We start from the raw sequence: 12,890 nt of genomic DNA, 5'->3' as shown, positions 1-12,890 counted from the left end.
TGTTTCTAGAAACGGGTCCTTTCTCAAGGAAAAGTTTCTCTCAAAAGAATTGGGTGGGAGGATGGTGGAGAATTGATGAGTTTATTGAACCGTCACTTCAACCAGTGTGTAGCAGGGCACATGAAGTTGTTCCTGTAGCGCCTACACTGATTGAAGTGGAAGCTGATGATAGTGATCATGAAACTTCAGATCAAGTCACTACCAAACCTCATAGGTCGACAAGGATGCATACTATTTCAGAGTGATACGTAATCCTGTCTTGGAGGTCATGTTGCTAGACAACAATGAGCCTACGAGCTATGGAGAAACGATGGTGGGCCCGGATTCTGACAAATGGCTCGAGGCCATAAAATCCGAGAGGATTCATGTGTGAAAACAAAGTATAGACTTGGGAAGAACTACTTGATGGTCGTAAGGCTATTGGGTACAGATGGATTTTAAAAGGAAGACAGACAATGATGGTAAGTATCACCATTAAGAAAGCTCGACTTGCCATTAAGATGTTTTTCGACAAGTTCAAGGAGTTGACTGCGGTGAGACTTTCTCACTGTAGCGATGCTAAGAGTCTGTTGGAATTGTATTAGCAGTTACTGCATTATTTATGAAATCTTGCAGATAGGATGTCAAAACATTGTTTCCTTGGCAATTTTCTTGAGGAAAGGTTGTTTGTGATACAACCAGAAGGTTTTTGTCAATCCTAAAAGATGCTAACAAGTATGCAAAGCTCCAGCAATCCTTCTAAGGATTGGAGTAAGCATCTCGGAGTTGGAATATATGCTTTGTTGATATGATCAAATATTTTGGGTTTATACAAAGTTTATGAGAAACTTGTATTTTCAAAGAAGTGAGTGGGAGCACTATAGAATTTCTGATGAGTATATGTTGTTGACATATTGTTGATCAGAAATGATGTAGAATTTCTGGAAAGCATATAGGGTTATTCGAAAAGTGTTTTTCAATGGAAAACCTGGATTAAACTACTTGAACATTGAGCATCAAGATCTATAAGGATAGATCAAAAAACGCTTAATAGTACTTTCAAATGAATACATACCGTGACAAGATTTTGAAGGAGTTCAAATAAAATCAGCAAAGAAGGAGTTCTTGGCTGTGTTATAAGGTGTGAGCATTGAGTGAGACTCAAGATCTGACCACGGCAGAAGAGAGAGAAAGGACGAAGTTCATCCCCTATGCTTTAGATGTAGGCTCTATAGTATGCTATGTTGTGTACCGCACCTGAAGTGCGCCTTGCCATGAGTCAATCAACGGGTACAAGAGTGATCCAGGAATGGATCACATGACAGCAGTCAAACTTATCCTTAGTAACTAGTGGACTAAGGAATTTTCTCGATTATGGAGGTGGTAAAAGAGTTCGTCGTAAAGGGTTACGTCGATGCAAACTTTGACACTAATCCAGATGACTCTGAGTAGTAAACCGGATTCATATAGTAGAGCAGTTATTTGGAATAGCTCCAAGTAGTGCATGGTAGCTGCATCTACAAGATGACATAGAGATTTGTAAAGCACGCACAGATCTGAAAGGTTCAGACCCGTTGACTAATAACCTCTCTCACAAGCGAGATATGATCAAACCCCATGGGTGTTGGATTCATTACAATAACATAGTGATGTGAACTATATTATTGACTCTAGTGCAAGTGGGAGACTGTTGGAAATATGCCCTAGAGGCAATAATACAATGGTTATTATTATATTTCCTTGTTCATGATAATTGTCTATTGTTCATGCTATAATTGTATTAACCGGAGACCATAATACATGTGTGAATACGTAGACCACAATATGTCCCTAGTAAGCCTCTAATTGACTAGCTCGTTGATCAATAGATGGTTACGGTTTCCTGGCCATGGACATTGGATGTCGTTGATAACGGGATCACATCATTAGGAGAATGATGTGATGGACAAGACCCAATCCTAAGCATAGCACAAGATCGTGTAGTTCATCTGCTAAAGCTTTTCTAATGCCAAGTATCATTTCCTTAGACCATGAGATTGTGTAACTCCCGGATACCGTAGGAATGCTTTGGTTGTTCCAAATGTCACAACGTAACTGGGTGGCTATAAAGGCACACTACGGGTATCTCCAAAAGTGTCTGTTGGGTTGGCACGAATTGAGACTGGGATTTGTCACTCCATGTGACGGAGAGGTATCTCTGGGCCCACTCGGTAGGACATCATCATAATGAGCTCAATGTGACCAAAGAGTTGATCACGGGATGATGTGTTATGGAACGAGTAAAAGTGACTTGCCGGTAACGAGATTGAACGAGGTATTGGGTACCAACGATCGAATCTCGGGCAAGTAACGTACCGATTGACAAAGGGAATCGTATACAGGATTGATTGAATCCCCGACATCGTGGTTCATCCGATGAGATTATCGTGGAACATGTGGGAGCCAACATGGGTATCTAGATCCCGCTGTTGGTTATTGGCCAGAGAGCTGTCTCGGTCATGTCTGCATGATTCCCTAACCCGTAGGGTCTACACACTTAAGGTTTGGTGACACTAGAGTTGTTATGGGAATTAGTGTGCAGTTACCAAATGTTGTTCGGAGTCCTGGATGAGATCCCGGACGTCACGAGGAGTTCCGAAATGGTCCGAGGTAAAGATTTATATATGGGAAGTCCTATTTTGGCCACCAGAAAATGTTCGGGATTTTTCGGTATTGTACCGGGAAGGTTCTAGAAAGTTCCGGAGTGCGGCCCACCTGCATGGGGGACCCACATGAACATGGGTAGTGGGGCAAGGCCCCACACCCCTGGTCAAGGCGCACCAAGATCCCCCCTTAGAAGGAATAAGATCATATCCCGAAGGGATAAGATCAAGATCCCTAAAAAAGGGGGATAACAATCGGTGGGGAAGGGAAATGATGGGATTTCTTTCCCCCACCTTTGCCAACGCCCCAATGGACTTGGAGGGCAAGAAACCAGCCCCCTCCACCCCTATATATAGTGGGGAGGCACATGGGAGCCGCACCCCTTCCCCTGGCGCAGCCCTCTCCCTCCCGAACACCTCCTCCTCCGTAGTGCTTGGCGAAGCCCTGCCGGAGAACTGTAAGCTCCACCACCACGCCGTCGTGCTGCCGAGCTCTCCCTCAACTTCTCCTCTCCCCTTGCTGGATCAAGAAGGAGGAGACGTCCCCGGGCTATACGTGTGTTGAATGCAGAGGCTCCGTTGTTCGGCGCTTAGATCGGAATCAACCGCGATCTGAATCGCTACGAGTACGACTCCTTCATCCGCGTTCTTATAACGCTTCCGCATCGCGATCTTTAAGGGTATGAATATGCACTCCCCTCTCTCTCGTTTCTAGTCTCTCCATAGATTGATCTTGGTGATGCGTAGAAATTTTTTAATTTTTGCAACGATCCCCAACAACGCGGGCCCGGATGCTTTGATGTCCCGCATGTAGATAGAGCGGCTAGTCATATAGGAGTGGTCAATATTGTGCACTGCAACCAAGGCAGAGAGGAAAATGAGAGAACTACGTAATTAATGCATGAGTTTAATTAGGGTAGTTTTGTAAAGTACGAGATACATTCCTCCAATCGCAAAATGCCTTGGTTGATGAGATTTGAGATTTGAGCCCTAGAAACTGGAAGGGAGATTTGAGATTTTAGATTTGAGATACTGCACGCGGTGTAGTCTAGTCACTTGTTGGAATCTCTAGAAAGACTTATACCACATGATTCTTTGCTTCTTCTTACTACTACGTACTACTTCGCCGACATGTGGGACAGCCTGCAGCATCCGGGTCGACGTAATACGTGTCATGCACCAGATTAGAGTGCGGAACAGAAGGGGGGCATCACCCCGGTCGTGCCGCCTGGCCCTGTTTGGATACTCTAACTCAGTTAAATGTTAGAGTTAGATTCTAATCCTGAACTAACCCTGAAGTAACTCTAGCGAAAGAGGTGTTTGGATGACAGGGTTAGATGGAGCGCGGATACCGCGAGGTGCCTTAATGGGCGGTGCGAGAGGGAGGGAGGGAGAGGACGAGAAGCTTCGAGGAAGTGGGGAGGGATCTGCTGCGGGGAGAGCGAGAGAAAAATGTGTTTTTTAGTGTCCCGAGAAGAACTAACCCAAATAAGCACCTCTTGGGTGGGTTAGAGTTTTTTGGGTTAGTTGAGTTCAAACTAACCCAAACTAACTCTAACACATGGATCCAAACAGTAACCCAAACTAACCCTCCTGTTTGGATATTTTTGGGTTAGTTGAGTTCAAACTAACCCAAACTAACTCTAACACATGGATCCAAACAGTAACGTGTCGTCAAATCACACAGCCCGACCTTTCTAGCAGTAAGTAAGTTGAATCCGCTACTCCCTCACCCTCCTCGCCTCTCTGTCAATCCGCCTACGCGAAAACTGTCGCGCATACTGCCCGGGAAAAGCCCCGCCATCAACTTTTAACTACGCGAAAATAGTTCGAGCTTGTCGTTCTATATAAATACTACTCCCTCCGTTCCTAAATATAAGTCTTTGTAGAGATTTCACTATGGACTACATACAGAGCAAAATGAGTGAATCTAGACTCTAAAATGCATCTATATACATCCATATGTGGTCCATAGTAGAATCTCTACAAAGACTTATATTTAGGAATGGAGGGAGTAGTATTGTATGTTTATTTACCCGTGGGGTTGTTCAATGAATGGAGGGCCGGGGAGAACAAGTGAACAATACTACTAGTAGTAGTAGTAAGTAGGAGTCGTACAGGTAGTCACCTTAAATAGAGAGTTTCTTTTCTTTAATGCCACATACACAAATTGAAACGCTTGTTGTGGAGAGAAAAAGATAATCACTCCACTATATATGTACGCAGGGGCCTAAGCGCTTGCTTTAGTAGGGTTTCTCTCTTCATTCTCTCATCCTCTCCAGATATAAACAAGACAGCGGTAGCGACATTTTCTCTCTGCTCACTGCAGGTCACAGATCCGGTAGGATCCCTTCAGCTGGTGTGTGTAGAGGACTAGGTGCATCGTTCACGCGGTCATCACCGGCGAGGGAGGAAACCCACAGCTGCCGGAGGGGCCCGATCCTCTGCCCGTGCCGTTCTCTCCGACACAGCGCCGGCTCGGGAGGTCCTCTGACCCTTCTTCCTCCCTGCTGTATTGTCCGCAGATCTGACCTGCGGCCGCCGACATCCCGACGACCCTCAGGTATAAGTTCTTTGAAAGCGGCCTTGCTCTACTGCCCCAGCTCCCCACGTGTCTGCATGTGCATCTTTTTCTACTCCCATCAGCTCTTCAAAGCCACCTAAATTTTTAGTATTATTAGAGGTAAAGCTACTTCATGCATTCGAATCTAGGGCTTTGTTCAAACAACGAAGAAAGGGGGGAAGTTGTAGCATGAATCTAGGACTTGATTCAAAGAGGAAATAATATGGTGAAAGTAGTAGAGACCGGATACCCAACCGGTCTCTTGGTTGAAAAGGGAAATAACGGGAAAACACCGTACAAACTGGATAAGGAACAGATCTATTATTGGTTGAAAAAAGGATAGAAAGTGGCGGCTGGTGGACAAGTCAATAGAGTATGTCCAGGATTAGATTTGTTGCCCTCACATAGTAAAAGGTCTCCAAGATTAGAATTGCTTCCCTCACATAGTAAAAGGTCTCAGGATTAGATTTGCTGCCCTCACATAGTAAAAGGTCTCCAGGATTAGATTTGCTGCCCTCACATACTACAAGGTCTCCAGGATTAGGTTTGCTGCCCTCACATAGTAAAAGGTCTCCAGGATTAGATTTGCTGCCCTCGCATAGCATGAACAAACTCGGCATCACCACTTTATGCCTCCTTGTAGGTACATTGTGCTGATGCGTCCACTGTCGCATGTCCTTATACCAACCTTTTGTTGTTGTTAATGTAAGGGCGCATGTAAAATGAAGCGATCACACGGTTACCTTAGGGACATGTCTAACCAGTGTTATTGTTAATCTAATGCCTCCAGTGATAAGATGCAATTAAACTATGTTACAAATGGCACTCCTGCTGTTTTCCCCAGTATGATAAGTAAGTTGCTCCTTTTACGTTGCTGAGTGTCCTGGTGTCCCCACGGTCCCATGCCCTTAAACCAACTCTTTAGCTGCTGTTGATTTACTGTATATGGTAAACAAGCAATGCCACCATTAAAGTAATCCCATATTTGAGGAATCTCATTGTTGATCGTAATGCTTCTGGTAACATGAAGCATTGCTGACGTTTTAAAATTTCTACTGTCCTTGCGTGATTGCCTTGAACATGATTAAGATGCTTCTTTTGATTTTGTATATGTTTCGTATATTCTTATTGACCAGCAACTGTTTACTTTCTATCTTTTTGTGCAGATAGGGATATCCATTTCACCTTGTTGCTATTGTGACCTTTTGGTGAACTACACAAAACACTTTTTTTGGAATGAGTGTCTTGTGCAGTTCAACTAAAATGTCACGTGGGAAACATCTCTCAATTTTGGTGGAACTGCAAAAAATGGTGATTGGAGTTTCCAAAATCTCCGTCAAGTTCTGCTGGTAATCGCGTGCAACATTTTATTAGCCTTTGCAAGATGAGTCGTCACTGTCACCACAATGGCACTTTATTTTAGTGGAACTGCACAAAAGGATAAGAAAATTATAGTTGCACCTTACATGAGCCGGACAGCCAACCTTAATGTTCCTCAATTTTAGTGCAACTACTAAAGAAGAACTTGCCAGCTCACGAGAGCAAGTACTTCTTGCTAGCTGAATGATGCAATCTTTGCTTCATTTCAGGTGAACTATGGAAAAAGGCGCATGAATTGAATCATGGAACTCCAGGCAGGCCTCATCCGAGTGGAGCTGCAGGTTGAGTTCAAGGAGGCCACTATTAAAGTGAAATCATGCTCTTCTTGTTTGTGCTGTGCAAACAGGAATACTCAACTACAGATGTTGTGACGGTCAAGAGCATTCGTCAAGTTCTTCGATTGTATAACATGGCTAGCCAAGATAGATTTAATCCCGATATTCACTTTATCAAAAGGCTCTAATGGGTTGGTTCTGAATCTTGCAAGCTGGGATTCAATGAGATGTGTAGGCATCTTTGTTGTACTTATTATTTGAATCTTATTTGTTGGTTCTGAATCTTGCAAGCTGGGAATCAATGAGATGTGTAGGCATCTTTTTTGTACTTATTATTTGGATCTTATTTGTTGGTTCTGAATCTTGCAAGCTGGGAATCAATGAGATGTGTAGGCATCTTTGTTGTACTTATTATTTGGATCTTATTTGTTGGTTCTGAATCTTGCAAGATGGGAATCAATGAGATGTGTAGGCATCTTTGTTGTACTTATTATTTGGATCTTATTTGTTGGTTCTGAATCTTACAAGCTGGGAAAGACGGCATGATGATGCAGAGGACAACAACCATAACAAATAGTTCAAACTTGGTAGTATTATCTTTGTGAAAGTGCGACAAATGTGCTGATCGTGTGCGTCCTGAGAATAATAATTCTAATTGTTGTGCATGTTGATCATGTGGCACTGATAGAACGAGCCAATGCATTGCTTGTTTTAAGTATAAATTTTTATTAAAGCTAATTAAATTTAAGTAAACTGACCACTAACTCCTGTTATTATAGTACCAATACAGACCCGCTCCTGAACTGGCGTGTGGCCGGAGTAGGTTTCTTAATGGAGGCGTTTGAATGCGCCGAGGGTGCATCTTCTGCCGGGCGTGCAGCGGACGAGGGAGGGGTAGTAACTGTTGTCGCCTGTACACACTCAGTTTACTGTTGAATCCAGTTCCCCAAGAGCTGAAAAACGAACTGCTGTCGCCGCCTACACACTCGTTCACTTGAAGAGACTCCAATGGCGATCCGAGGGGTGAGCCTGCTGGATATGGACTTCAGCAAGGAGTTCCCCTTTGAGTTCGTCGTTCAGTCCTATGGCTGCACCAAGTTGAATGTGATGTACACCAACGATCCAAACTCGGTGAGGCTCTGCCTCGCCGAGTTCAAGCGGTACCTACAGGACAAGAAAGCACAAGGTTGCAGGACTAGACCTTGTGCCCATCCATTCGTCGCCTAACAGGGACCAGCAGATCACCGTCGCCCAGGTATGTGTGCGGGACGAGGTTCTCATCTACCACTTCTGTAGGGCCATCAGAGGTTCTGGAGCATTCACCCGTTTCATCGGCAGCGCCAACTGCACCTTCGGTACGGCGGAGAGAAGGAAGAACGTGACGATTCGGCCATCTGGTGCAACAAGCTTGTCGACATCCAGAAGCAATACAAGATCATCAACAACGGGCTAGAGAAGGACTATGTGGTTGACCTCGCCGAGACCATCATCGACCCCTAATACGCCAACATGAAAGAAGACAACAATACCAAGGACCTGAACACGTGGGAGGTACCTCTTAATCTAGCCTACATAACCTACGCGGCCAAGGACGCATACGCATGCTACGACATGTACATGCAGATCTTGGACATGAGGGCGTGTCTGCTTCCCGTAACCCACGAGTACACGGACAGCCGCAACGTCATGATCAACCGTGCCAGGAAGGTCTAGATGTTGTACTTTATCTGTTTATAAGCACCTTTATCATTTGAGTGTTTCATGCATTAGCCTATGTGTCGTAATTATCTGTTTTGTTCGAAATATTTCTTTTAACAACCCATTAACCAGTTTGCTTTTTTTAGTGGCTATTTGCTTATGTATGTAACTAGTTCACTTGTCCGTTAAAAAAACTAGTTCACTCGGCTGCCATGCTTTGAATCTCCTTCCTCCCAACATATTCCCCTCCTCAGGTGGACCCAGCAGGTCTCGTACACAGACATATGGGACCAACCACCTATCCATTTGTATTTCTTTATTTTATTCAATCTTTCGTCCTCTTCCTATACATCGGCTGGCCATCATAGCCTATGGCGTTGGCCAGGCCATCCCTCTACTACCACACATTGTCCAGTGGCGGCAGCTCCGCTGGCCCACCCTGCACCCGAACAAGTCAACCCTCATAGTCCCCTTCGCCTGCGTCTTCCCCCGCTCCGGTTCGTTCGGTCTGAGGTCTCAACGTCGTCCTCCGCCTTGGTGCTCTAGCCGTGGCGCCGCTATCTGTCATTCCCAACATGGTCAGCAAAACAAGAGGAATCGAGAGACAACTATTCGTCGAGAGGTTGATAGTCCTGGGCCCACCAGGTCCATGGCCTAGGTTTTGTTGTTTAACATGGGCAGCCCACGACATGTTTCAACATTTTTTGCATCCAGCGGGTATCAAGCGGCCTCTAGGCCTCCCAAACTAGCTTGTCTATAACATCAGCAGCCCAAGTTATGTTTGTTTTTTCAAGACGACGCACAACTCAGTTCTATTTTTCTATAAGAATGCAAAACTGAACCTATATTTATATCTTATTTTATTACATATATATATTAGAAACAACATAAGTTTCTGTTAAACCTGTCGTTCGTCCAACCATTTTATAGACCTTCCCACTTCCTTTATTTTTTGTTTTCATTAATCCTATATCTGAATTTTCTCCCACTTTCTTTTTCGATGTAAACTGAGTTTTCTCCCAGTACTTTTCCCTAGAACCAACTCAACGGTCCCACGTCTAGCCTAAAAAATAATAATACCCCACGTACTATTAACTCATCAAATTTAAATGATATTTTATTTCGTAAGTTGAAAGTTCTTACAAAATAATGTGGGTCTATTATGATAACACACCTTAAGAGTCTTATTCTAATAACACTAGGTTATTCTGATAACACCTAACCACATCAACCGGATCGTGACGACCCGGCGTAAAGAAAAAAGGCAGCCCAACCCCACGTGAGAAAACCCAACCCCCACTCCTCCCTTGAGCCCACCCACCCTTCTTCCCCACCGCACCATCTCCCTTGCTCCCCCCACCACTTCCATCGCGCCACCAATCGCCGGCCAGCGCCCCCACCTCCCCGCCCCACCCCCACAACTGACCAGCGGCTTCTTCGCTACCTCCCTTCGGCGCCGGCCAGCGCGACACCACCTACCCGCGCCATCCCACCCAACACCAACGGGCCTCGTCCACCTCCGCATCGAACGGCGCCCCTACCACCTTCCTTGGCGCCCGGAGCCCACCAGTCGTCGTCCATCGCGCCCCAGCCCGCCTCACGCTGTCTCCGTCCCTCCCGCGACGCCCCACCCTCACCTACGCCAGATTTGACACGACGAGCGCGACTGTCGAATCTTCGAGCCACCTTCTCTACCCCGGCATGAATCCACGTCGTCCCCACCCGACCCCGCCGCCGGATCCAGGGCCATCGCGACGGTACACTACCGAATCCAGGATGCGCCACCACCAGCGCTCATCAAACCATGAGCTCCACGACGCGCCACCGCCCGGCCTTCTCCATGGCGCGGGATTCCACCTCGTGTAGTTCGGCCGCCAGACTTGGAAGTGCGTCAGGTTGCGCGATGCGATGCGACGGCGCATGGCCGTGCAGTTCGCGGCCACCACGGGTCCCCTCACCTCTACCTCCATGGTCGCATCCTCAACCAGCGGCTCCCTCCCCTCGTCGTCGGCCACGACGCTGCAGCCTGGGATCATGGCAGTGTAGCTTGGTGACCATGGCAGTGCAGCTCAGAGGCACTTGTGATGTGGTTCAGTGCTCACGGGCTTGCAAAATTGGGCGTTTTTTATGTGCGGATGGAAATTCATCATCACAGAGTGTAGCTGCAGTTTGGGCGAGTCGTGCATGTGATCATGGTGTGTAGAGGCGCGGCAAGTAGTTCGCTGGGCGCGACAGCGCTGTTCACTTCCTTTTCTCTCTTTTCAAAAACAAAGTGTTGAGGCTCATCTTGTGTGTAGGTCCCTATGTTCATATTGGCATGTGTGTGATAATCATCCCTCTGTGTATCTGCAGTTCGCTATGTTCTCTAGCTAGCTCAACTACTACTCGTCAGCGTTAGCTGCCTCCTGTTGGCCAAATGAAGGAGGAGCGGTTTTCAGCCCACCCGTCGCCGGCGTGCAGTTCGTGTGTGCGTGGTCTAACCCAACCACGGCATGATCCTCTCTATTCTCCCAGGTAATTTATTTCCCCCAATTTCACCTCACTTCTTGTAGAGAGGCTACATATAGCATCTCAACCTCTTAGTTAGCCAATTTGGTGCTATCGCTCTGGAATTCAAATTAGATGCTTGGTGCTTCCCATTGATTCTTTTTTAATCCTCTGAAATCCTCAATGTATGTGCAAGTACGAGCAGTATACAACGAGTCAGTATATATAGTGTTTTTGGTGTTTGGTGCAACAGTAACATGTGTTTCTTCTCTTCTATATACAGGCATCAACTTGGCCAATGACGGCGTGAAGTGCGGCCAACGACGACTTGCAGTACGGCCAATGATGGCGTGCAGTGTCGCCACCAGCAGCACCTCAGACGTGGGGGCCGCGCCGTGCTCCTCCAGTCTGCCGGAGACGCGAAAGGAGCAGCTCCTCCGCCAACGGTCGCGGCCTCCAACCTCCTATACCTTAAAACTAGCCGACCCCCTTCTCCACCTGCTTCGTCTGCTTGCCGGTCAGCCGGTCTCCAACTTGTAGAGATGCAGTACGATTAAGCGTGCCATACGGTTTAGCAGTGCTCTTCTACACTTCACTAATTTTGTGATTTATGAAGAGAGAAAAAATGCAAATGAAGTTTGCTATGGTTTGCTATTGAGGTTCATTTTACTTAGTTTTGCAAGGAAAAAGATGAAGTGATGCAGTCCTATTAGATGCCCCATTACTCAAATTTGTTGTTGTTGAAAAGTGCACTTCATTGGTTCATTGTAAAATCCGCAGTTCATTACCGCGATTCGGCTGGTGGAGATTGCAGATTATGTATGCTATAAAACTCCTCTGTTGTCCACTTGGTAAACACAATACAAAAAAGGTCTCAAAATGAAGCTCGCTTCTATATTAGATGTAGTTCACTCGCTCAGTCCCTACGGTCCACTCGCTTGTTCAACGTGTGTAAAAAATTAATAAATATGAAAAAAAGACAACAAGAACTCATGAGGTTCACTTTGGGTAGTGTTGTGGTTCACTTTCAGAAGTGTTGTGGTCCACTCTCGTTCGAAAAAAAAGTTGAAAAAAGACAACAAAAACTTGTGCGAGAAAGTTTATGTCTGACAAAAAGAAATCATGAAGTTCACTTGACTGTCTGCTGTAGTGCGGTTTTCCATTTGAAGCAGTGCGTCCTTCTGTCCGATGAAAGGTCCACTCGCTTGGTCAACGCGTGTAAAAAATTAATAAGTATGTAAGAAAATACAACAAAAACTCATGAGGTTCACTTTTGATAGTGTTGCGGTTCATTTTCGGGAGTGTTGCGGTCCACTCTCGTTCAAAAAAAAGTTGAAAAAAAGACAACAAAAACTTTTGCGAGAAAGTTTATGTCTGACAAAAAGAAATCATGAAGTTCACTTGACTGCCTACTGCAGTGCGGTTTTCCGTTTGAAGCAGTGTGTTCTTCTGTCCGATGAAGTACACACGATGAATTTGGTCTCGCGAAAAACAAAGTGTCCGCTTTTTGGTAAATTTAAAACTGTTCTTAAACCGTAAGGAATTAGAGAGAGTGATCTACATGAAAAAGTTGCGTCTCATCGATATCTTTCCAACGGCATATCATTTGAATCCTTTCGACAATCGGTTTGTAAAAATTTCGCGAAAAACGGCCGCTGCCACTCGTCGTCCGTCGCACGATTTTCAAAATTAACTTAAAACTGTAAGGAATCTCAAAACCATTTCTACATATGAAAGTTGCGCCTTGTCCATAGCTTTCCAACGACGTATTACACGCCTCGTTTTGACAAATGGTTCAAAAACTAGAGCAAAAATAGTACCGAAAATTGCAAATTTAAAAAAAACAGAATTCCGCGATTTAGTAAA

The sequence above is a fragment of the Triticum urartu genome, chromosome 4A (assembly GCF_056163025.1).
Source record: "Triticum urartu cultivar PI428250 chromosome 4A, HENAU_Tu73, whole genome shotgun sequence".
Taxonomy (NCBI): domain Eukaryota; kingdom Viridiplantae; phylum Streptophyta; class Magnoliopsida; order Poales; family Poaceae; genus Triticum; species Triticum urartu.
The sequence above is the reverse complement of the archived record's forward strand: the minus strand, read 5'-3'. Positions refer to the sequence as shown.